At 40.4% G+C, this 26678-nt stretch overlaps 1 long non-coding RNA gene across 1 annotated transcript in view; it reads right to left on the bottom strand.

Annotated features, from left to right (window-relative positions):
• Window positions 1-8242: 8242 nt before the first annotated feature.
• Window positions 8243-26678, bottom strand: part of LOC145793534 (uncharacterized) — a 144856-nt gene continuing 126420 nt past the window's right edge. The window contains exon 2 of the long non-coding RNA XR_014333874.1: window positions 8243-8953. This is a non-coding gene — a long non-coding RNA (uncharacterized LOC145793534). The remainder of the gene's footprint in view (window positions 8954-26678) is intronic.

The following is a 26678-nucleotide window of genomic DNA, read 5'->3' as shown; positions in this document are numbered from 1 at the left end:
GACCTGTTCCACTCGTTTCCAATTTTCAGACAATAATGGAACAATTGCAACCTCTGCGTGAATAAAAAAATTTAATAATGAATACAAAGAGGAAAACAACGAAAAAGAAAAAATTTCACGACAAATGAAAAGAATACCAAAAAATGACAAAAAAAAGGAAAACAATAAACCAAAATTAATAATGTTAAAAGAGTAAAAAATAAAATGAAAATGTTGAAAGGAAAATAATAAAAAAGGAAAAGAATAAAAAAAATTATTGACTAAAAAAGGAAAATAAAAAAAACCAAAATTAAAACGAACAGAATGAAAAAAAAAAATTGAATAAAACAACGAAAAGAAAAAAAAAATTAATAATGTTAAAAGGAAAAGAATAAAAATTTTAATAATGTTAAAAGGAAAAGAATAAAAAAATAATAATGTTAAAATGAGAAGAATACTGACAGAAATCCAAAAAAAAAATTATGTTAAAAAGAAAAGAATGGAAACAAAAAAAAAATTAATACAAAAAATAATAAAAATCTTTAAAAAAGAAAAAAATATTTTTTTTCGTGCTTGTGAAAACAAATAATAATGGTATTAAAAAAATAAATTCTTTCAAAAAGAAAAATAAAAAAAACAAAAAATGTTAAAAGGAAAAAAAAAATGACTATAAAAGAAAAAAAAAATTAAAAGGAAAAGAATGAACATAGAAAACAAGGAATGCAAATCGTTGCACAGTACTTACTTTTGCTGAATAAAAAAATTTGAATTGAAAGTACAGTTGCACTTGGTTGACAGCCACGAATTACAAGTACGCGACACGTGTTTTTATTTATTTGTCAATTGGGAAGGGTAAAAGAGATATTTTACCATGTGTAATAATATTATATTACATACATTTTCATGAAAAGTCAAAAAAATTAATCCAAACCTCCATATTTTTTTCCTTACTCTTTTAATCTAAAAAAATAAAAAATACACTTTTTAAGACACCCCAAACCAAGCTTCAATCACATCCCCGTATCTACAACTATTCAAGAGTGAAAATGAAAGCAATAAGCAAAGGTTAATGGGACCCAACCCAAAACATAGTTACCAACCCACCACAAAGGCCATCTTGCTAATGAGCTCGGCATGACTTCCTTGCTCCACAATCCGCCCGTCTTGTACCACCCCGACGCTATCCACTCCCCGAATTGCTGACAAACGGTGATCCACGAGCACGGTGGTGCGACCCCTCATTAGCCTCTCGAGTGCTTCTTGCAATACACACTCAGACTCAGCATCAAGCGCACTAGTAGCCTCGTCCAAAAGTAGTATTGCCGGGTCCTTGAGAACGGCACGTGCAATTGCAATCCTCTGTTTTTATCCCCCGGAAAGCTGAACCCCTCTCTCCCCAACAGCTGGATCATCTGGGTCAATCTTGGTTGAACGGTCTAGGATTGAAAAAACAGAGCCGACAGCTTCACCGCCTCTGATTATCTCAGGGGCAAGGCTAACAGTTTCGGCTACTGAATTGACTGTGATGACTAAGACCACGAAAACCTTGATAACCTTTGAGAAGGTGGAGATTCCTTTGCGAACGAGGTTGGCATCGTACCAGAGAATGAGAGCTTCGGAGGTATAGAGAGCGAGTTGAGAAAGGCCAAAGAGGCCACCAGCAGTAAGGCTTCGGCGAAGGCTTCGGAGCTGTGGGACACGGAGCTCATAGCAGAATAGGGATAGGACTTTCTCTTGAGTCCTGATGAAACTCTGAAACACCAACTTCCTATTGATTTAACATTGAAACCCCTACTTCCTATTGATTTAACTCTGAAACATCTACTTTCTCATGGATTTATGGCATTTTCTCATGGAATTAGGGTTTATTTGATTTAACACAAATATTTTCTCATGGATTTAGGGCATTTTAATTTGATTTAACACAAAAACATCTACTTTCTCATGGAATTAGGGTTTATTTGATTTAACACTGATACTTTCTCATGGATTTAGTGTGTTTTAATTTGATTTAACACTGATTCTCATGGATTAAGGGCATTTTCTCATGGAATTATTCAACACTAAAACGACTGATTTCTCTTGGAATTAAGGCATTTTTAGTTCCACGATGGTTCTTGAAGGAAATTCTTATCAATTGGTATAGTTCTTGAAGCATTTTAATTTAATTTTTTTTTAAAATCTTTTAGCAATTAAAATATTAGTACGATTACAAACAGTGTTACGAGAGAAGAAAATAAAGGTAGATGGTGGCTGGTGGTGAGGTTGGATTGCTAGAGAAAAACACTCTGAATTTTAGATGAAAAAGCCTTTTGTCAGATTTGTTTGGTGAAAATTAATAAATTGTTTGGTGAAAATTTGATGGGTTGGTGAAGTTTTTTGTTTGCCAATAGGTAAAGGAGATATTATTATAGGTCATCAAAGTTAATCTTGACACACCATAGAGTGATGTGCAGATCCCAAATGCAAGATTCCTTGGCAGACAGAGCCTGGAATTGGGATAAATTATTTCTTTTTGAATTGTCAAATTAAGGCGCACTGAATTGTCAAAATTTTCTGGTGATGTGAGTGAAGTTATTTTTCTTGTTTGTTCTTAATTGTAATATTTGACCCCCTACATGATTTATGCACATGCTTGTGAAAGATATTATAGATTAATACATTCTTATGTTTCAGGCTTGCAGAATCAGGGATGAATTGTGAACTTATCCATATTGTGTTTTGTATATGATTGATTGTTGAAGTCCATTTTCCTAATCTAGATATGATTTCTGAAGAAAGGGTTTAATTATTATTTTCATTAACGATTTTATTGAGAAGTAGTTTTCAATAAATACATTCCCACTTGTCCATGGACACTTTTGATGCTTTCTTTTATGTTAGTTTAGTATAATAGTTTCCAAAGTGATAAAATTAAGAATATACTAATTTAAAGGGACAGAAGGGTTTTTATCTAAAAATTTTGCTAGATTTGACCTTGATTTGTTGCGCAGCTGGTATTTGGTTAATTTGATTCGAGTTTTGAGCTCATGAATTCTTTGATTCCTTTGGTGTTGGATTACAAAAGCTTGGAGACTGTTTCTTATTTCTCTACATGAGTAAACTGGTATAGAAACTACCTTTGGGTCTTTACTTCAGATTGTTACCGTTGGTTTTTTATCATCACAAGCATGATGTGCTACATTTTTGTTTGTTTGAATTAGTATCTCTGTTTCAGAAACTACCTTTGTTTTGTTTGAATTAGTATCTCTGTTTCAGAAACTACCTTTGTTTTTTTGGTAATGAGATATTTGTTGATTTTGTTACAGAGCTACTCTTTTTTTAATCAAATATATTATTATTATTATTATTATTATTATTATTATTATTATTATTCAAAGTGTTGACATCACAATTTTTTTTGTTCCACGTTGGTTCTTGAAGAAAATTCATGAGAAAGTATGGTTCTTGAAACATTTTAAATTTTTTTTTTTGAATCTTTTAGCAATTAAAATATTAGTATGATTGATGTATACATCTTAAGGCAGGACTAGAAAGCATGCTTCTTAAGCTGTGTGAAGTTTCTATTGTTATGCTTCACCCAAAGCTCCTCATGTTTGAATAATCGAATTGCAACGATGTATTATTTCGCATCAAGGTGGGTGTGATTGGGCAGCTTCGTTCATCTATGCTCCACCTTGTAGGCAGGGAAGGAGAGTGTTCTGGAATACTTGATTGATATGGCTAGGAAGATGCAGGACCCTTGGTTATGTGTTGGTGATCTCAATCAAGTGGGCTCTATTTGGGAGAAGCAAGGAGGAAGGGAGTGTAATAGTTCTCAACTGAATGAATTAAGAGAAATGGTTTCGGATTGTGATCTGGTGGATTTGGGGTTTAAGGGAAATGCTTTTACCTGGTCCAATAATCAGGTTGGCGGAGACAATGTTTGAGAAAGATTGGATCATGTGACAGTTGCATGGAGGGATTTATTCCCAAATGAGTATTTCATGATATTTGCTTTGGATCAGACCAGTGCTACTTGGTGATTAATTGTTATGTCCCATTGGTTCAAGTACCTAGAAAATTTCGATTTGAATCACTTTGGACCACTAGTCCAAATTGTGTAGACACAGTTAAATCTGCATGGGATCATAAACAATCGGGCTCTCATATGTTTCAACTTGTACAGAAATTGAAAAGATGTCAAAGGAGGCCGTGGGCATGGAGTGGACATGAGTTTGGAAATGGAAGAAGGCAAATAGAGAAACTTCGAGTGCAGATTGCAAGGGTCCAGACCTAAGATCATTCAACGGAAAAGGAGGACCTACAGAAGTGTTTATTTCAAGAGTTGGAAATGGTAATGGAAAGAGAGGAGATGTTTTTGCATCAGAAATCCCGGGTTCGGTGGCTTAATTTGGGAGATAGAAATTCAGCCTTCTTTCATGCAACCATTAATCAACGACGTCAACGGAATCAGATTTTGCAATTGAAGAACAAAGCTGGTAGTCTACTTACTTCAGACTCATAAATTAATTCCCATTTGTTCGATTATTTTTTGGACTTATTTTCTGGAGATAGTGGAGGAGGAATGGCTGATGCTTTAGAGGTGGTGGGTAGGGTCATTATGGATGGCATGAACTCTCTGTTGATTCGGGATGTGTTGGATGATGAAGTCAAGTCAGCGGTTTTTCAGCTGGGTTCCTTAAAAGCTCCTGGGCCAGACGGATTTCCTAGTTATTTTTATCATAAGCATTGGGACATTGTGGGGCCATCTGTGTATAAAGCAGTGAAAAGCTTTTTTCGAGGGGGACATTTGTTGAAGGAACTCAATCATACAAACTTGGTCCTTATTCCTAAAGTTCAGGCTCCGGAAACATTAACGCATTATAGGCCAATCAGTCCGTGCAACTTTAATTTGAAGGTGATTACTAAGATTCTTGCTAATAGATTAAAAGGGATTTTGAGGGAGGTAATCACGCCAAATCAATCAGCTTTTGTGTCGGGACGGCTGATACAAGATAACATTATTGTGTGGCCCATGAGGCATTTCATGCATTGAAGCTTCGGAAAGGTAAGTTGGAGGACCTGGCGCTCAAAGTAGATTTCAACAAAGCATGTGATTGTGTTCTTTGGGGCTTTTTGAGAGCTATGCTGGGAAAAATGGGGTTTCATCCCAAACGGGTCCAGTGGATAATGGAATGCATTATTACAGTATCCTTTTCGGTGATTGTTAATGGGGCTCAAAGGTCCAACTTTAAGCCATCAAGGGGGTTACGGCAAGGGGATCCGTTGTCTCCTTACCTGTTTATTCTTGTTATGGATGTATTCTCGAGATTGATTACTCGAAGCGTGCAAGAGGGGAAAATTTCTGGACTGCGGATACAGAGGGGGTGTCCTACCCTCTCGCATTTGTTTTTCGGGAATGATGCAGTGCTATTTTTTAAGGCAAATGCTGAAGAGTGTCAGAAGGTTGGCAAATTGCTGAAAATTTACGGTGATGCTTTGGGGCAATCAGTGAATTTTGATAAATTGGGGGTACAATTCTCAGGCAATGTTTCTCCCACTCGGCAATTGGAGATCTGTGGACCGTTAGGGATTTCAAAAATGAAGGCAAGTGTGAGATATTTGGGGCTGCCATCGTGTTGGGGCCGCTCCAAGGCTGAAGCTTTTAATTTTTTATGCAAAAAGGTTTTATCTAAGTTGCAAGGATGGAAGGCTAAGTTACTTTCCCAAGCGGGTCGTGAAGTTCTCATAAAATCTGTGGCCCAGGTGATGCCAACCTATGTGATTGCATGTTTCATATTTCCCAGTAAGCTTTGCGATAAGTTGAGCTCCTACACAAGGAATTAATGGTGGAAAGGTGATCCTGAGGAGGGTGGAATTCACTGGGCCAGCTGGAGTAGGTTGTGTTTGACCAAGAAAAATGGTGGTTTGGGCTTCTGGGGTTTTTGGGCTTTTAATAGAGGAGATTAATAAAATATCCGGACTCCTTATTTGCAAAAATTATGAAAGGAATCTACTACCCCAACTCGAATTTTTGTCATGCAGCTAGGGGGCTACGACCCTTGTGGGCATGGGCAAGCCTGCTGCAAGGTAGAGAAGTTCTTAATGGTGGGCTTCAGTGGCAAGTTTTAAATGGCAGATCGATTAATTTTTGGGAGGATCGATGGATCCCTTCAAATCTGGGGTTTAAATTTCAGACAGCAAGGAACATTGGGGTAGAGGTGCAGAAGGTGAGTGAGGTGATTGCTCCCGTTCGGAAAACATGGGATGAGGCAAAAATTAGAACTCTGGTTGCGGATGAGGATTGTGATGCCATCCTCTCCATCCCGGTTGCGGTGATGGAAGGAAATGACACTATTGTGTGGCACCATGACTTGAAGGGCTTTTACACAGTGAAATCGAGGTATCAAGAAGTGGTGAAGCAAGCTTATGTAGGGACTAATTTACCCGGCTCTTCTTCGGAATGGTCTGAGAAGGAATGGAAGTTTGCATGGAATTTGAATTTGCCTCCAAATTTGTGGAGATTTATCATAACGCCTTGGCAACAAAACAGAATTTATGGCGTAGGCAGTGTGCCAATTCCGCTCATTGCCCTGTGTGTCCATCAGCTGTGAAGTCAGTGGAACACCTTTTATTTGAATGTGAATGGGCTAAAAGAGTCTGGTTTGGCAGTGGGCTTGGCTTCAGATATGACGAACTTAACTTGGGAATGGTTCGGTCTTTTGTTTGGTAATCTCTTTGCATCCTCGGGTGCAGCGAGTTGGGGCAGGATGGTGGTCTGCTCAATGGTTTGGGTGGCTTGGTGCATTTGGAAGGCGAGAAATGATTACCTTTTCAACCAATTCCCTGTGAATCCAATTGAGGTGGTTGCTAAGGCTAAAAGAGAGGATGCTGAATTTTTGGCGGCTTGCGAGGTGGACTCTGCCTTTGTGGAAACAGCAGCAGGGGCACAGGGTCATGAGCCTCATTGGGTTCCTCCTTCGAGAGGGAAATGGAAATTTAATTGTGTTAGAATTTACCATCGGGGGGCTGTTAGAATTTACCATCACCTACCACCACTACCACGTCACCTACTCCACTAAACCTAACCCACTACACCACTATCACCATCCACTACACACCATCCACTACACCTACATCTATATAAGGAACCATTTGTAATAGACAGAATATGTATCAATAAATCAATCAGATATCAATCAATAATACATCATTTTTTATCATGGTATCAGAGCTAGGTTAAGCAGTTCGTATTTTTCGCTTTACCGGCGGGCGGCAACCTCGCCTTGGCCGCCCGCCGGACCTCAACCTATTCCGCTTGAATTTTCTACACATACCTTGATCACTCTGCATGTACTTCATCCCCCTCGTTTCCATGCTCTTCTCTCCCACCTTAAAACCTCACCTTTATTTTCATTATTATAAAACACTATCCCCAATTTTATATAAACTTTTCTATTCTAAACTTTTCTCCACCACCCAACACCATCATCACATTTTCCACCACCCACCTTTTTCTCTTTTATTTCATAAATAAATAAATAAATAAATAAATAAATAAAAAACCAAACCAATTTCCATATTTGCACAACACACCATATTTTATTCATATTGGGCATCCACCCCGATCACACTTTTACAAAAAAAAAAAAAAAAAAAAAAAACAAAAAAACAAAACCAAACCCAAACACCCACCTCCACAGGCGGGATTTTTTCTTCTCTACTCTGCCGCCGGTCTTTTCTTCTTGCCCCCGTCCTGGGCAGTCCTTGACGGTGTTGCCTCCGTGTTTCCCACTCCACTGGGCACGATCACTCCCCCATACTCCTCCACTGCAGCATATGGCGGACCTCCAAATCGGAACATCACGGTGGTCTTCCGTTTCAGCTCCTTGTTTTCCGCCTTTAGCACACTTATCTCTGCTCGCGCATCCTTATACATGCGCTGGAGCAGAGCCAGCTGGGAGTTTAACTGTTGCACCTCATTTGTCCTGCTCTGCAGCCGGTGCGACAAATTTGTGACCGCAGTCATGGTTTCCACGCATGACTTCAGAGTATACTGATTGGCCTCAATATCAGTTTGCACCGCCATTTTTTGCTCCACAGACCGCATCGGAAAGTTCAACGGAGCAAAACCAGAGGTGTTTGGTTGAGGTTCACTGGTCACCGCACCAGTTATTTCTCTTGTGGACTCGTTCAGGTCTGGAAAGAGCGTGAGCAGACCACGGGAAGAGGAGGCCATGTTCTGGGTAGCTGGACGGGAAGAAGAGGCCATGTTTTTGGGTTGCTGTGTGTTTCAGCGAAGCAGCGATTTCCGACTGGTACTTTCAGAGAAGGATTGGCAACAGAGTGTTACAGAGTATCTCTCTCAGAACACAAAGGGTTTTTCAAAGGATTTTCGCAGGTTTTTTTGTCTCAGACAACGAAGAATTTTTTTCAGAGGATTTTCAGAAGTTTTTTGTCTGCCTCAGCCTCAGGTTCAGTCTTGGTTATATAGCCGAGGCAGCCACGCGCATCGCGCGCCTCTTGACGCCCGACAACTTGGCACGCCTTTTGATGGCACGCCTTTTTATGGATTGGGCACGCCTTTTGATGGCACACCTTTTTATAGATTGGGCACGCCTTTTGATGGCATGCCTTTTGAAAGATTGGGCACACCTTTTGAGGGTGCGACTTTTTAAGGGTCCGACAAGACTCTGTAAACTGTCCCGACATTAATTCCGGTTAGCTCCTTCATGGGTCCGACAAGACTCTGTAAACTGTCCCGACATAGATTCCGGTTAGTTTCTACAAGGGTCCGACAAGACTCTGTAAACTGTCCCGACATTGATTCCGGTTAGCTCCTTTATGGGTCCGACAAGACTCTGTAAACTGTCCCGACATTGATTCCGGTTAGCTCCTTTATGGGTCCGACAAGACTCTGTAAACTGTCCCGACATTGATTCCGGTTAGTTTCTACAAGGGTCCAGCAAGACTCCGTAAACTGTCACAACAACTGTCACAACATTGTCTGCTACAACGGTCCGACATGACCCCATAAACTGTCTTCTACATCGGTCTGACACCGCCATCCAGTGTCCTCTACACCGTTATGACACCACCATACGGTGTCCTCTACAACGTTATGACACCCCCATACAGTGTACTCTACAACGTTATGACACCACCATCCAGTGTCTTCACCAACGGTCTGACACAACCATACAGTGTCTCCTATCCTTTTTTTATGTATTTTCTTGTTTTGTTCCTCTCTTCAAACTCAAGTTGGTTAGTTTCTATCCTCCTTGAGTTTGCGGGGGGCTGTTAGAATTTACCATCACCTACCACCACTACCACGTCACCTACTCCACTAAACCTAACCCACTACACCACTATCACCATCCACTACACACCATCCACTACACCTACATCTATATAAGGAACCATTTGTAATAGACAGAATATGTATCAATAAATCAATCAGATATCAATCAATAATACATCATTTTTTATCAAATTGCGATGCGGCAACTGACTTGAGCAGAGGCAGGGGGGCTGTTGCAGTACTTCTTAGGGACGAGAAGGGCCATCTGGTGGATGGCATCGCTGTAAAAATTCGCTTGGCAACAGCAATACAAGGTGAAGCATCTGCAGTGTGACTTGCTTGCGCCATGGCCTGTGCTTTTAATTGTGCAAATGTGGAGATTGACAGTGATTGCAAAAATGTCATTCAACTCCGTGTCAGAGGGGGTTCCTCCGTGGGACATTTGTGCTGTGATGAATGATGTTCGGTCAATGGCCAGCAGCATGGGTTTGGCTTTTAAATGGTGCCCCAGAGTTGGGAACAGGGCTGCACATTGGGTGGCTTCCGCTTGTTTGCATGATACTTTGCCAATTAATTGGGTTTCCCAGCCTCCTATGGCTTTTGTTGGGTGCCTTCAGCTCAATTCTGTGTAATTGAAGCTTATCTTGATCAAAAAAAAAAAAAAAAATCCATTGTAGTCTTAATATCAATTTAGGAATGTAGGATTAGGTGTAAAATCAATTTAACCATGGACAGCCAGATGTTGCATGTTCATAAAAAAATAAAAATTTAAATTCAATGAAATGTTAAATTTCTTATGGCTTCTACATGTTTGGGATTTTTTTTCCAATAAAATGATGGATAAGCGGATTTTTTCCTTTAGCAGGAATAGCATATATTTTGGTCTCAACAAGTTGATTTAGGGCAGTGGATTCAATTGTTGAATTCTTTCTTTGGATTTGAATTTTTTTTTATCTTTCATGTATTACTCTGAGCAGTGTTAAATCAATCGCTTTGAGTGTGCTTGCTATTACCCTGACAACAACCAACATGACATCTATTTGGGTGTCAAAAAGAAATATGCTGATAGATATTGAATCCTCCAAATATTATTACAAGAAGTGGGTTTACAATTTATTGAGTTCATAGTTTGAGCAAGGTTTATAGTTAAATGTAGATGGAGTAGTTTAATTCACAAGGAACAAATTCTTGGAAGTGTTTGTGTAGGAAATACAGAAAGTAAAAACTGCACCTATACATATATTTTTTTTCCAATAATGACAAATTTCAGCTGCATAGGTGCAATTGTTCTTTCCTTTGTCGTTTTCATTTGACTAAAGACTATATGTGTGTTTTTAAATTTGTCATGGACCATTATTCATTGATACCTGAGAGTGCTATGTTGATTTCTGATGTTAAGTATCTATATTATCTTTCTCAATTGCTCCCTTGGGTGCAGAAAGCTGCAATCAAGAAGATGGATATGCAAGCTTCAAAGGAATTCCTTACTGAACTGAAAACATAGTCACATGTTCATCATCTAAACCTGGTAGTACTCTTATTTATCTTGTTAGTAAATATATGCACATGCCATTTTATTGTATTTGATATTGACTTTGCTGAAATTTAGGACCTAGAGTAATTGGAATTGATTCCATTTTTGGGAATCCTTTTTATTTTTAATCCTCCCGAATTTAATATCATATTATGCTAATTTGATGACCAATATATTTACATTGCGCCATTTAGCAGTAGTTGAGTCATTCGGCTTTAGATGGAGTTGGACTTGCTCTGTTTTTTCTTTGTTGGCTGCTTGTACCTAACCACCATTGTACACACACTAAGAAAAATGATATTTACTTTGATCAACTCACACAGCACATCAAACTGGGGTTGAACTCCATTAAACACACACTCATTGGTTATTGCTTTGGTGCTGTGTGGACTGCTCTAACTCATAAAACAAAACACTTGATCTGTGCAAATTAGTCACCAGGTCACTGAGTACACACTAGGGAAAATGACATTAAATCAGAACATAGTTAATAGAAGCTGTGTTTGGATTTTCAGGTGTTTGGACAATTGAACCATTGATTTTATCAACTCCATTCTCTTTCTTCTTGTGGTTGAAATGAAAAAATATAGGCTGGACCTCTCGAGCCTTGGCAAGTGGGATATCCATTAATTTTTTTTTTTTTGTTTTTAAATAACGAAAAAATGTGTAAGTTTATTCATATGCTTCTAGCAACTCCTGAACTAATTTTGTTATTTTTATTCAGGTCAAAAATTGCTTAGAGAGATGTGAAATATGATTTAAAAAAAACAGAACATTCAAGAACTTTGAGTTTTCTTTAAGTTTTTTCATTTTTTTTAATTAGATTTTTATTGTGTAATTAAAGTAAAAAACCCTTTTATTCTTTAACTTTCATTGTATATATTTTCCAACATTCGACTTTCATTTATGAAATATATGAGATTATTAGCTATTCATATGTGGTCAATGTTGTGATTCAAAGGAATTTTTTTGTGCAAATAATATTGATTATATTTTAGATATTAGTTTTTTTCAGATTTTAATCATGGTTTATATACTATGATTGATAGTCACATTTTGTGGTCGGAATATTTTTTTATCACACGCACTAACCGTGATGAGAAATGCATATAATCGTGATCTTATCTTATTATTAATTATGGATTATTTAAGTTCAATCTCAGGTTTTATTAGTTATTAATCACATTTAAAATCTGTGATCTAAATATTTATTATCACGGTCAAAACACATGATGGAATTATCTTTTAATGAAGGTCAAAAAGTTGACATCATTTTCGGGTTCGTGGAATGGACAATTAAAGAAGTAAATGTGAGTTTCTTTGAAATGAGTTGTCCCACGTTGAAACTTTAAAAGAGTTTTGTTGAGTATATAAGCTCTAGACTACAACACTTTGGTTGGGCCCCAAGGGGCACATGGACAAAGTAAACCTTAACTCAAACCAACACACACGCACCGCCGCCGCTGTCCGGCCAAGGCGTGTCGGGGCACGGGTGTGAATTGTGGGTCGGGTCGGTTCTTATATTAATTTTTTTGAGAAAATTCATTTGAATTTTTTCCAAAATTCTTATCAAAGTTAATTCTTTTATGAAGTCAATTTTTCTGTCCATTTATTACCTCTTCCAGTCCATTATTGCTGAACAGATTAATCAGTCCACATAGGTCTTAAAATCTGTTGCACTCGAACAGATTCAAACTGTCCAGAACAGATTTAACTGTTGTGCAATTATCTGTTGTAACTGCCAGATCTGTTTGATTTTCAAACAGCATCTGTTCAATTCAAATTGCACTTGTTCACTTCTTTTTTGTACCTGTTCAGGTCTATATATTCTAGACTTGTTCCAGCAGATTTTGGTTGATCAAAACATCAAGTAAATCCTGTCCAGACATGTTTTCAATCTGTTGAAATTCTGGACAGATTCAAAATCTGTACAGTTGTAGATCTGTCCAGTTTCCATACTAAATCTGTTCAAGAGTTTAGTATCTGTTGAAGTTACAGAAACTTACCTGTTCGGACAGCCTTTGTACGCCTATATATACCAACATTTCCAGCAATGTTCTAAAGTTGAAAAACAGTCAAAAAAAATTCATTTTGCTATTCGATTTGCTCCTTTGCATTTATAATCTTTATTCTAGTTTTAGAGAAAATTAAAGAGAGTATTAGAACTCAAGGTTCTAGTTCGCCGGACAAATTTGTTTGGAGTGCTGCTATAAATTTGTGAAAATCATTGTATCTTGAGAGATAGACGCCACTCAACTGTAAGCACCGTAGCGGGACGAATTTGTCTTAAGGACAGAGTATCACACACTTGACTTGGTCTTTTAATTTTCCATTCGGTTCGATAAAATAAATTTTGTAAGTTATTTATTTTATTTTGGTTGATTTAGTTTTAATTTATTTTATTTAGACAGAAGATTATTCCAACAATTTGTCCTTGTTAACAGGACAATGTGTAAATAATTGGACGATAACAGGGAGCAAGCATGGCATGTTTTCTAGCGTGAGATTTCAAATGAGCTTAGTCTTTTCCAATCAAAAAATATCAATTGAAAACAATCCGATTTTCTTAATATGGAAAATTATATTCTTATAGGTTTTTGTATAGAATGCAATATTTAAAGTAATAATATCAGACTTGGGGTCACTGCTGTGGCAAACGCACAGCAGTGACTGTTGTGCTTCATTTTGTGATGCATTATGGGCTTATTTTTATGATCTGAACCGTTGATTTTGTAGGATTTGTTGAGTACTTCAAGCCTACCAAAAAATCATATTAATCAGATATCAACAACTATATGATCGAATTGCATATTTTTATACTATTTTTCAAAAGAAAAACTTCTTGTTTGTTTTTTTGGTTATCAATCATATAGTTATTGGTATCCGATTAATATGATTTTTGGTAGGCTTGAAGTACTCAACAAACCCTACAAAATGAACGGTTCAGATCAGAAAAATAATCCCATAATGCATCACAAAATGAAGCACAACAGTCACTGCTGTGCGTTTGCCACAGCAATGACCCTAATTCCAATAATATCAACACTTGTCAGGCCATTCTGTATTTTTATTTTTATTTTTTTGTTCAATTTTTATATATTTATTTGTATAACATTATTCTAAAAATATTGCCCACCATGCCTCTGTAGGTAATCTAACATACTATTTATGGTGATTCAAATAATCAATAATGCTTTTGTCTGCTTGAACTGCATGAATTACGGGGATGAGTTTATATTTATTCCCTGACATCTCATTTTAGCTTTTTAGTAATTAAATTACAGGACAACGAAGCTTGATGCTTGTCAAAGCTGTGAGAAATGGTGAACAACACTCATTCAAGAAGGAAGAGGATTATGATTGTACTTTTATCTTCCCACATTATTTCCCACTTAGTCCATATGAGAATGGTAATATAATACACTTGTGTGATTTGAGTTCATGTAACCATAAAAGGGTAAAGAATACCATGCAACTACATAATGGAAACTTGATAATAAATAAATAAATAAACAAAACAAAACAAAAAAACAGCAAGAATTGCAGCCACAAGATTAACATTACCATAATATTCTCAAAATACAAGATAATTAGACAAGTAGTTTAAAAGTTCAGGACTTTCTAAAAATAAATAAATATAAGTAAACTAAACAAGGTCTTAATGGTTGCACATGCATTAGCTTTTTGAACCAGCCAAAAAAAAGTAAAGAAAACAGGGAAGGTTTTTGGTGCGTAAATTAAACTAGGGTAAATTACACCTTGTACCCAATTTTATTTTGACCCTTACATATAAAATTATGGCAGTCAACCTTTTATACTTCTGGTTAAATCTCACTTTGATACTTACACATGAAATTGTGACAGCCAAGCCTGTACTTTTAGTCAAATCTAACTTTGGTCCCTATACAAGTGTCAATATCCCATTTTTGTTACTCAATTGTTTAAATCTTTAACAGAATCTAGTTATGTGATAAAAATGTGACTACGACATGAGAGTAAGGAAAATCATCTATATTTTTCACTAATACACATTTTATCTCAAAATTTACATGAAAATATGACTGTAAAACGTAGATTGTGAACAATTAAGAAAATAAACTAAAATTTTACATAAATTAGAATCATGAAACTCTATTTTTCACAATAACACAGTTTTTTGTCTTCTATCTTTCTCTTTGATTTCTTTGTTGAATTTTTTTTTTAAAAAAAATTCAAAAGCTCTATTTCTTACATTTTCGTTTGGGCAAATTACTAACACCTTCTCGAGGTTTGACTAAAATACAGATTCCTCCCTGAGATTTGAGAAATTACAAATTGTCCCCTGAGGTATATATTTGAATAACAAATGAGGGGGCAATTTGTTATGCAAATATAAATCGTAGGGACGAGATATAACTTCACAAACCTCAGGGAAGAATCCGTATTTTTGTCAAATCTCGAGAGGGGGTGTTGGTAATTTTCCCTTTTCGTTTCAATTTTTATCATACGAACACACACACACACACACACACACACACACACATATATATATATATATATTATAACTCTCATGTGCTTATCACGTAGAACAAAGTGTATTGGTAGGAAACATGATTTTCCTCTCTCACCTTCGTTTCATAGTCACATTTTTGTCACATGATTAGATTTTGTTAAAGATTTAAAAATGATGCTAGAATAACTGTATAGAGAAAGGAAGAGAATAAATTATGTATATATTGATGTATTGAATGTTGTGTTGAGCTCTCTCCTTTATAGAGGAGAGGGAGAACAATTACAAACCGAAAGTAGAGGCACAAACCAAACAACATTATTAAAGGTACATTATTAAAGGTTTGACAGCTAATATATATACTAATATATATACTAATATATACTAACAGTCCCCCTCAAACTCAAGGAGGATGGGCACTAACCAACTTGAGTTTGGAGAGAGTAGCAAAACAAGAAAATAAACTGACAAATAAAAGTGGATAGGAGACACTGTATGGTCGTGTCAGACCGTTGGTGAAGACATTGTATGGTCGTGTCGAACCGTTGTAGAAGCTAACCGGAATCAATGTCGGGACAGTTTTCGGGGTCATGCCGGACCGTTGTAGGAGCTAACCGGAATCAATGTCGGGACAATTTACGAGGTCATGCCGGACCGATGTAGAAGCTAACCGGAATCAATGTCGGGACAGTTTATGGGGTCATGCCGGACCGATGTAGAAGCTAACCAGAATCAATGTCGGGATAGTTTATGGGGTCATGTCGGACCGATGTAGCAGACACTGTGTGGTCGTGGCAGACCGTGGGAGCCCAAAAGATATATATATATAGATATATCTATCGCACCCTCAAAAGTCGTGCCCAATCTATCAAAAGGCGTGCCATCAAAAGGCGTGCCCAACAGAAATCTTCGAGTGGCGAGCCATCAAAAGGGGCACCGGACACGCAGCGATGCACGTGACCGATAGAGTGTCGTGTCGTCCTCTTCGTCATTGTTTATATAAACCAAAACGAAGCCTGAGGCTTGGAAGCATAACAAACCAGTTGAAACCTCTTCGTTCTCTGAGAGCTTTTTTCTAAGAGCTGCAAACCCTGAAACATTTTGTAACATCTGAAACACGTAGCAACCCATAACATGGCCTCTTCGTCCCGTGGTCTGCTCACTCTCTTTCCAGACCTCAACGAGTCCACAAGAGAGATAACTGGGGCAGTTGCCCTTGAACCTCAACCAAGCGCCCCTGAGTTTGCTCCGTTGACTTTTCCTATGCGGTCTATGGAGCAAAGAATGGCAGCGCAATCAGATATTGAGGCCAATCAGTATACATTGAAGTCATGTGTGGAGACGATGACTGCAGTCACAAACTTGTCACACCAGCTTCAGAGTAGGACAAATGAGGTGCAGCAGTTAAATGCCCAACTGGCTCTGCTCCAGCGCATGTATAAGGTTGCGCGAGCAGAGATATGTGTGCTAAAAGCGGAAAATAAGGAGCTGAAGCGGAAGGCCACAGTTATGTTCCGATTCGGAGGTCCGCCATATACTGCGGTGGAGGAGTAAGGGGGAGGGAACGGGCTCGGCGGCGTGGGAAACACGGAGGCAGTGCTGTCAAGGGGCGCCCAAGACCAAGGTAAGAGGAAGAGAGTAGTAGAAGAGGCAAAAAAGTAAGGCCGATTTTTTGTTTTTTTGTTTTGTGGTGGCTGTGGGTTGTGGTTGGAGATGTGTGGGTTTTTTTTTTTTTTTTTTTTTTTGTTTTGTTTTGTGTTGTTTTGTTTTTGTTTGTTTGTTTGTTTTTTTTTTTTTTTTTTTTTTGGTGTGTAAAATTGTGATCGGGGTTGATCCCGGCAAGAAGAAAGGACAAGTTTGTGGAATGAAAACCGAGTTGGTTGTGAATGGATTTTTTTTTTTTTGGAATAAAATCAACCATCATTCAGTAATGCAGTTGCTAAAGAGAAATATTAAAAGAGAGTGGTGGAAAGAAAAATTTAAAAGAAATGATGGGAAAAAAATAAATGTAGGTATTTAAAAGAGTGTAAAATTAGTTTGGAGAAAACAAATAAAAATAATTAATTTTGAAATCAAACGTGATAGGAGGAGAGAGAGGGGACAAGCCCATGTGATAAAGTGGAGAGAGAGCTGGGTATGCATATGAGCATGTTTTGTGCTGGTGGAGATTGGTTTAAAAATAAAAAAAAGGGTATGGGTGTGCAAAAGGTGGTGGATGATGGGTTGGAAAGTAGACATAGTGATTGGTGTTCTTGAGTAGAGAGACAACACACATATGCATGTGCTCTCTCTTGCCAGGATGGGTTCTCTCTAAGGCCATACCCAGCAGCAGAAGCAGAAGCAAAATGCCATCCAAGTTCAATGCTTGGCAAACGCACAAGCTTGTACTTCCTACAAAACGGTACCCAATGCTTGGCAAACGCACAAGCTTCTCGAACCGCAAACAGCGTCAACGGAACCCCTCCGTCGTCCGACAAGTACAGGGCCAGTTTCTCCACTGGATAATCTAGCGCCAACGCCGATATCACTGTGTTCATCACATCCTCAATCGGCTCCTTTGACGGATCGACAGTCACTACGTACATATCCACCTTAGGAAGGTCTGAATCGGGGATTGTGATTGTTAATGTAAAATGTAAATTGTAAAATGTAAACTACCACCCACCTACCACCTCCACTACCACTCACTCCACCTACCACCTCCACTACCACCTACACCTACTACCATCTTCTCCTCTATATATATAGGAATTGTAATATACAGATAAATCAATCAATAATCAATCAATAATAAATCAATATATACACAATTTATTCTCTCTTACTCTATCAATTTATCTTACATGGTATCGGAGCTATAGGTTAAAGATCTTGGTGTTCTTCGCCTTCCGGCGGGCGGCAACCTTGCCTTGACCGCCCGCCGGACCTCAACCTATTCCGCTTATTTTCTACACAACACATACCTTCACTTTGAAACCAGAGAACATTTTGCTTTCAAGCCCTCACAGTGATGCAGTGCTAAAGATTGCTGATTTTGGTCTCTCAAGAATTTTACATCCTAATGATCACGCAGAGACAGTTTGCGGGTCTCCACTGTATATGGCCCCAGAAATTCTGCAATTTCAGCAATATGATGCCAAGGTTGACATGTGGAGTGCTGGTGTGATTCTTTTTGAACTTCTTCATGGCTATCGGCCCTTTCATGGTAGAACTAATGTTCAGATTCTGCAGAATGTCCAGTCGTGTTCATGTCTTCCATTTTCCGAGCTCATCCCTTACGGTAATGCCAGGATGAGAGAGAGAGGTACATCACCAATTCCAGAGGAATGAAGCTGTTCACACAGTCGTGTGCCCCGCTGGCAAGTCACCGTACTTGGATTCGATGTATTTCGATATCGCAGACTTGTTTGAGCCGTCCTTCTCCTTCAAAGCGTCAAGGGGAAGATCATCGGAATAGTCGCCGTCGTCCACGGGTTCACCGGTGTAGACACCCCATTTTTGACCGACCTTAAGACTCAGACGTCACCAATTGAGCGCTTGGTGATGTTGCATGATGTGCTCGTTCAGAAGTTTCGGAGTTGCGGCCGTGAGCCCTGCCTCCGGACTCCCGAACCCTTTTCTGTGCCTTGTCTCGGTTTGCGAACCAGACTCGGTTTTCTCTGTTTCTTTTCTTGAGGGGAGGGAGAGGTCCTGTAGACCATCTCTCAATGTCCGTAGGCTACATTTGGTGGCCGTAGGCCATTTTTCCCATTTCGGAGTCCGGTTCCTGGTTTTCGGAGCCGTCAGGCCGTGTGCCTCGGTTCGGGACCGCTTAACCATCTCCTATTGCTCTGATTTTTGGCATACTTCCTATTTGCTCCCTTTTGAGGGACACTGGGGGCTGAGAAACCCACTTCGAGGTCGAATGCCACTTTCGGTGCTTAACAGCCCATTTTCGGGACCTCGAACTGCGTGTTTTGGCCCCGGAACATTCGTTTTGCAATGGTTTTCGTTCATTTTTGGCAGGTGCCTCTGTTTTATCACAGGGAAGGTCACTGAAGGGTGGGAGGCCAGCAATTGTTGCAGCAACCAGTTATCTCTCCTCCGGAGCCTCCCGGCGCCCGTTTTCCCAACTTCCGGGCTAATGTTGAACACCTTGGAGTTAGTGTTGCCAACTTTCGACCACATATCTGTGATCTACACACTTGGGAGGACCCTAAAAGTTCATGGCCGGCCACTATTTTTGATCAATCGGCCACTTCTCCTAACCGAGACCTTTTCTTGAGGGAGCTTGACCCTTTTGGACCTTTTTTTTAGCTTCTCCAAGAAGCTTGACCTCTTTTAGCTTCTCCAAGAAGCTTGACCCCTTTTTTAGCTTCTCCAAGAAGCTTGACCTTTTTGTTTAGCTTCTCCAAGAAGCTTGAACCTTTTGACCCCTTTTTAAAACTTCTCCAAGAAGCTTGACCCTTTTGAACCTTTTTGTTTAGCTTCTCCAAGAAGCTTGAACCTTTTGACCCTTTTGGCTAGCTTCTCCAAGAAGCTTGAACCTCTTGACCCTTTTTGCCTAGCTTCTCCAAGAAGCTTGGCCCTTTTGCTCCAAGCTTCTAAGAGAAGCTTGGCCCTTTTGGTCAAAGCTTCCAAGAGAAGCTTTGCCCCTTTGGTTTCTCTATATAAAGAGAACCTCTCCTCCCCTTTAGGAGGTTAGAAAATTGGTTCTTCAAGCCTCAAGAGACAAATCCTCCTCCATCTCTCTCATTTTCCTAAAAAGCTTCAAGTACTACACCACCATTTACACTACAACACCAAGCTCTACCACCACCACTCCATTCCAAGAGCAAGGAGAGGAATTCCAGAAGCTAAGAGGCAACAAAGTTGGCCCAAGAAGCAACAAAAGAATTGATCTTCAAGGGTAAGTCCACTTTCCCTCTTTTGAGCTCATTTTTTGCAACATTTCTTAGCCTTTCTTTCTTGTACATTTGAGCTCCGACCAAAACTGGAAAGATCATTATTTTGAGCTCATTTTCATGTCTCATTAAGGGCTCAACCCTGTTTGAGCCCTCCATGTTGCACTTGCTTCAATGTCCTCCTTAAATACCGTTTTCTTGCATGCTTTGGAAGCCCATTATGCTTCCATTTTTGGACGATTTTCAGGCCTAGAGATAGTCTTATTTTGACCTTCTTAACATGTTTCATTAAGGGTCTTTGGCCATTTGTGGAATATTTTGCATACCTCATGTTATAGCCTCTTTTGAGCCTTATTTTGCATTGCATTTCTAGCATGTTTTTATACTGTTTTGGCCATTTTACAGTTCTGGAAATATGCTTATTTTTGGTCCCTCTTCAATGTTGTAGAAGGGAATTTTTCAGTTTGGGCATTGTATATACCACTTGCCTCTTTGGCCATCTTTTGGCCCGTTTTCTTACATAAAAGCTTAGCCATATCTATGTTTGTTTTTGAGGATTTTACAGTTCTGTAAATGTGCATATTTTTGGCCCCTCTTCAATATTGTAGAAGGGCCCGAACCTGTTCGAGGACAGTAGCTATGAGTTATTTCTTAATCTCATGTTTATTCCCCATTTTTGCATGCTTGTTTTGCCCTGTTTTTGTCCACTGTTTGGCCATGCTATAAACTAGTAAAATGCTAATTTTGGGGCTGCCTTGCTTCTGTCTTTACATTCCATGTCCATATTGTGCACGCATTGCATAGCTATAGGCCATTTCGGGTGCCTAAATTCGCATTTCGGGACATTTCCTTGCATTTCATGTCATTTCGCTTCATTTCGGGACTGTTTTCCCCCTTATTTTGTTGCTGAAATCCCATTGGCATGCTTGCATATCATTTTTGCCATATTTCATCACTTTTTTGCATCGCCTCGGTTTGCGTGCCTGTGTGCACGCATTTCGAGGCACTCCGTTTTTATCCGCTGGCATCCCATGTGAGTGTGGCTGAGGCTCACTCATGTTGGTATAAGCCCATTTGTCATTTCCATGTCATTTCATCACTTTTTTGCATCGCCTCGGTTTGCGTGCCCGTGTGCACGCATTTCGAGGCACTCCGTTTTTATCCGCTGGCATCCCATGTGAGTGTGGCTGAGGCTCACTCATGTTGGTATAAGCCCATTTTTCATTTCCATGCCATTTCATCACTTTTTTGCATCGCCTCGGTTTGCGTGCCCGTGTGCACGCATTTCGAGGCACTTTATTTTCATCCGCCGGCATCCTATGTGAGTGTGGCTGAGGCTCACTCATGTTGGTATAAGTCCATTTGTCATTTCCATGCCATTTCATCGCATTCCGTCATTGCCTCGGTTTGCGTGCACGTGTGCACGCATTTCGAGGCACTTCATTTTTATCCGCCGGCATCCTATGTGAGTGTGGCTGAGCCTCACTCATGTTGGTATAAGTCCATTTGTCATTTCCATATCATTGTATCGCATTTTGCCATTGCCTCAGTTTGCGTGCCCGTGTGCACGCATTTCGAGGCACTCTTTTTTTATCCGACGGCATCCTATGTGAGTGTGGCTGAGCCTCACTCATGTTGGTATAAGTCCATTTGTCATTTCCATATCATTGTATCGCATTTTGCCATTGCCTCGGTTTGCGTGCCCGTGTGCACGCATTTCGAGGCACTCCATTTTTATCCGACGGCATCCTATGTGAGTGTGGCCGAGGCTCACTCATGTTGGTATAAGCCCATTTGTCATTTCCATGTCATTTCATCGCATATCATCGCCTCAGTTTGCGTGCCCGTATGCACGCATTTCGAGACACATATCATCACCTCGGTTTGCGTGCCCCCGCACACGCATTTCGAGGCATCTCATTTTCATGTCATTCGCATTGTTTCTGTCATCGTCTCGGTTTGCGTGCCCGTGTGCACGCATTTCGAGGCACCTCATTTTCATAGCATTTTACCATTGCCTCGGTTTGCGTGCCCGTGCGCACGCATTTCAAGGCGTCTCATTTTCGTAGCATTTTGCCATCACCCCAGTTTGCGTGCCCGTGTGCACGCATTCCAAGGCGCCTCATTTTTCATTGCATTCATGCATTTTCTCAGTTTGTGTGCCCGTATGCACGTATTTCGAGACATATCATTTTCATGGCATAAGACATACTAGGTTGTATTTTTCATAGGATTCTGTCATTTTCTCGGTTTGCGTGCCCGTGTGCACGCATTTCGAGGCATTTCATTTCCATAGCATTGTATATGTTAGGATTGTATCTTAGTTGCATTTCATGCATGTCATGCATATTGCATCGTGTCCGGAATAGGAGTTAGCCCGGGCACGGGAAACGAGGTACATTTCGTACTCCGAGTGACGGAATGTGTCTCAATTCCCCAGTCACCGACACTCCGGATTATCCATGATGGAGTTAGGTTTTAGCTGTAGTTTCATGTGCATTCATCCTATATTGAGTTGTGCATTTCGACTCCTCGTCCATCATGCCTCGGTATGCGTGATTGGTGGCACGAGGATCGAGACATGCATATATCTGTGCAAATACATTGCTATGCCCCTTTCCTGCTCTCTGTTACAGCAAAACCAGGAATCAGCAACCTTTCGGGGCTTGGCGCGCATTTCAAGAACAGGTGTAAACAGAGGCTAATTGGGGCATTCCGGTGGATTTCCGTGCAAGACAATCCGGACATGCATCATCCATCAGAAGCAAGGCAGTCCCTGGCTTGCATGCCAGTTTTATTTGCTTTCTTAGTTAATTCATTAATTAATTAGAATTTTGTAATATTTTGGACTGTAATATTCTTTCATTTGGACTGTAATATTGGGACTGTATATTTATTCGGACCCTCTGCGCGAGGGCAATGTTGTAATAAGTGTGCGTGAGTGTGATGTATGTCTTCCAACCCCACGTCTTTCTCCCTTTTATTTATCCGCTTTTGATGGTTAGATTAGGGCATATTTAAATTAGCATACAGTATGACAGCATGCTTGCGTCATTCATCTGTATTACATGCACCGGGCTCGGTACATCATACTAACTGCATTGCACTTTCAATTCTAAGTTGAATACATGTTAGCTGTAGCATTCCATATGCCATCTTAGAATAGCCGAGCCTGCTATAGTTGCATTTTGCATATGTTGCATTAGGCATTTCTGCATACTTAGGATTCATGCATGATTTCTAATGAGTGTCTATTTTGGCTTGGAGTACTCGGTAAGCTTTATGCTTTAGCATCCTTGCATGCGTGTGAGTGAATTGCCATGAACAGCATGCTTACCATGAGGCTATGTGCTTATATGATATAACTGCCTGAATGCCTGTGGGTGAAGGTCGGGTTATCTGAATTGGAGTAAATCATCAAATGTTTCAAGCCTACCTGCGGGTAGCAAAACCTCTTTCAAAAAAGGCAAACATGAAATGTTTTGTTCCAATTCGGGCGACCCGGTCTATACTTATATGCTGTGCGCATCACATAGTAACCTAGGCTAATAACCGGTATAAGAACTCACAATGTTTTCAAAAATTGATATCATGGTTAGTAGAGGCCGGTCTATGACCGGGCGAGCGGGGGTGCTCACGAAGTGACCTTCCCCAATCGTACCCAAGTTCCCGAGCCGAGGCAACTTTGGTGATGACGGACACGTGGCCTTTTGGCACCGAGTCAGGGTTTCCTAAATTTCCCAAAATAAAATATTTATGTGGCGACTCTGTATCTGGCAAAGCAGTCCATGTTTGGCACTTCTTTCAAAAATCAGTTTTCCTAAAACGATTTGCCGGATTTGGACTCTTTGGTTCAGATTTAGAACCGTGACACAAAGTCGAGTCCGAGCTGTAGCGAGGTCCCCCCGCGGGCTTGTTACAACCGGCGAGTCGAGCTGGCTCATTCAGCTCACCTCCGTCCTCTTCGCCAAGTCCGGCTTCGCCACTTACGCCATCGATCACCAAGGCCACGGCTTCTCCGAAGGTCTCTCTCTGCTTCCAGATCTCCAGAAATCGATTGGAACCCTCGGTCAAGCTCTCCGCTCTAGCCGTGCTCAATACGTCTCCGCCTTGTTCGCGACGTGCTACGGTTGTCTGCTGCCGGTTTTGGAGGTGCCTTCAAGAGGGACTGTACAGATCTATTCTGATTTGGCTCATTTGCTTGAAGAAATTAGGGACTTCAAGACCGATTTGAGGCCTTTGGATGTTTCTGCTGCTTCGTCTTCATCAAATTCGAGTTTCTTGTCTGATCTCACTAAGACCAATCCATCTGCCAGAGCTACAACACCCATCTCTTCTTTCTTTCAGATTCCTTTTCTCTCACAAGCATATGTCTCACAGACCCATCGTTCCTCACTCTTCTTTAATACCCTTCACTCTCCACACTCACTCCTCCATCACCATCATCAAAACCATCATTCACAATGGACAACTTTCTGAATATAATATAACCCTCTATGTTTGTCCTCCACAATGGACAACCACCTACATGCCTTCTCTCTCTCATCTTTTCACTTTCCAACCCACTTTGCATCCACCGCCACTTTCCCCACTTTCTTTATTTTATATATATATATATATATATATATATATATCTCTTTTTTATTATATAAAAAAAAAAAAAAAACATCATCTCCCCTCCGTTTGATTTCACACTCTATTATTTTTATTTATTTTCTCCAACCCACTTTCCTTATTTCCCCAATCTTTCATTTTTGATTTCAAATATATTTTTATTATTTCTTTTCTTTATTTTTCTTTCCCATTATTTTTAATCTCTTTCCAATTCCATTCATCCCATATAGTTTTGCACACCAACCATATTTTATTCATCTCCGGGATCAACCCCAATCACAATTTTACACCAAAAAAAAAAAAAAAAAAAACAACGACCACACAAAACGAAACAAACCAAACAACCACATCCACAGGCGGGATTTTTCTCTACTCTGCCGCTGGTCTTTTCTTCTTGCCTCCGTCCTGGGCGACCCTTGCCGGTGTTGCCTCCGTGTTTCCCACTCCACTGGGCATGATCATTACTCCCTGCTCCTCCACTGCAGCATATGGCGGCCCTCCAAATCGGAACATCACGGTGGCCTTCCGCTTCAGCTCCTTGTTTTCTGCCTTTAGCACGCTTATCTCTGCTCGCGCATCCTTATACATGCGTTGGAGCAGAGCCAGCTGGGAGTTTAATTGCTGCACCTCATTTGTCCTACTCTGCAGCCGGTGCGACAAGTTTGTAACCGCCGTCATGGACTCCACACATGCCTTCAAAGTATACTGATTAGCCTCCACATCCGTTTGCACTGCCATTTTTTGCTCCACCGACTGCATCGGAAAGTTCAACGGAGCAAACCCAGTGGCGCTTGGTTGAGGTTCCAGTGCCACCGCACCAGTTCTCTCTCTTGTTGACTCGTTGAGGTCGGGAAAGAGAGTCAGCAGACCACGGGAAGACGAGGCCATTTTCTGGGCAACCAAGTGTTACAGAATATCTCTCGCAACAGAGTGTTACAGACACTCTCTCTCAGCACAACGAAGAGTTTTTCAGAGTTTTTTAGCGGGTTTTCTGCCTCAGCCTCAGCCTCAGCCTCCGCTTCGATTTATAAAGACCTTGACGCCGAGGCAGCCACGCGCATCGCGCGCCTCTTGACACCAGACAAACGGGCACGCCAGCCAAGGCACTCACGTGCCTCGCCATCATATTTGGCACGCCTTTTGATGGCACGCCTTTTGACAGATTGGGCACACCTTTTGAGGGCACGACTTTTGAGGGCTCGATATCTACATCCATGTATATCTTTTGGGCAGCCTATATACCCACTCATACAGTGTCTTCTACACCAGTCAGCTTTATCAATCCCTTTGTTTCAACCTCAAATAGGTTTCTATCTTCACACCTATTTGAGTTTGAGGGGGGGTTATACACAGTATCATGTATAAGTCGCTCATGGCGCACTCCCTAAGTCGCCCCCTTGGTACACCACCACAATCTTCTACAACGATCCGACATGACCCCGTAAACTGTCTTCTACACCGGTCCAACATGACCCCATAAACTGTCTGCTACAACGGTCCGACATGACCCCGTAAACTGTCTTCTACAACGGTCCGACATGACCCCGTAAACTGTCTTCTACACCGGTCCAACATGACCCCATAAACTGTCTGCTACAACGGTCCGATATGACCCCATAAACTGTCCCGACATTGATTCCGGTCAGCTTCTACAACGGTCCGACATGACCCGTAAACTGTCCCGACATTGATTCAGGTCAGCTTCTACATCGGTCCGACATGACCCCGTAAACTGTCTTCTACATCGGTCCGACATGACCCCATAAACTGTCTTCTACATCGGTCTGACACGACCACACAGTGTCTACTACAACGGTCCGACATGACCCCGTAAACTGTCTGCTACAACGGTCCGACATGACCCCGTAAACTGTCCTGCTACATCGGTCCGACATG

This window comes from Camellia sinensis, chromosome 1 (assembly GCF_055761805.1).
Source record: "Camellia sinensis isolate YWXY chromosome 1, ASM5576180v1, whole genome shotgun sequence".
Classification (NCBI taxonomy): domain Eukaryota; kingdom Viridiplantae; phylum Streptophyta; class Magnoliopsida; order Ericales; family Theaceae; genus Camellia; species Camellia sinensis.
Note: the sequence above shows the minus strand (reverse complement) of the source record. Positions and strands in the feature narration are given on the sequence as shown.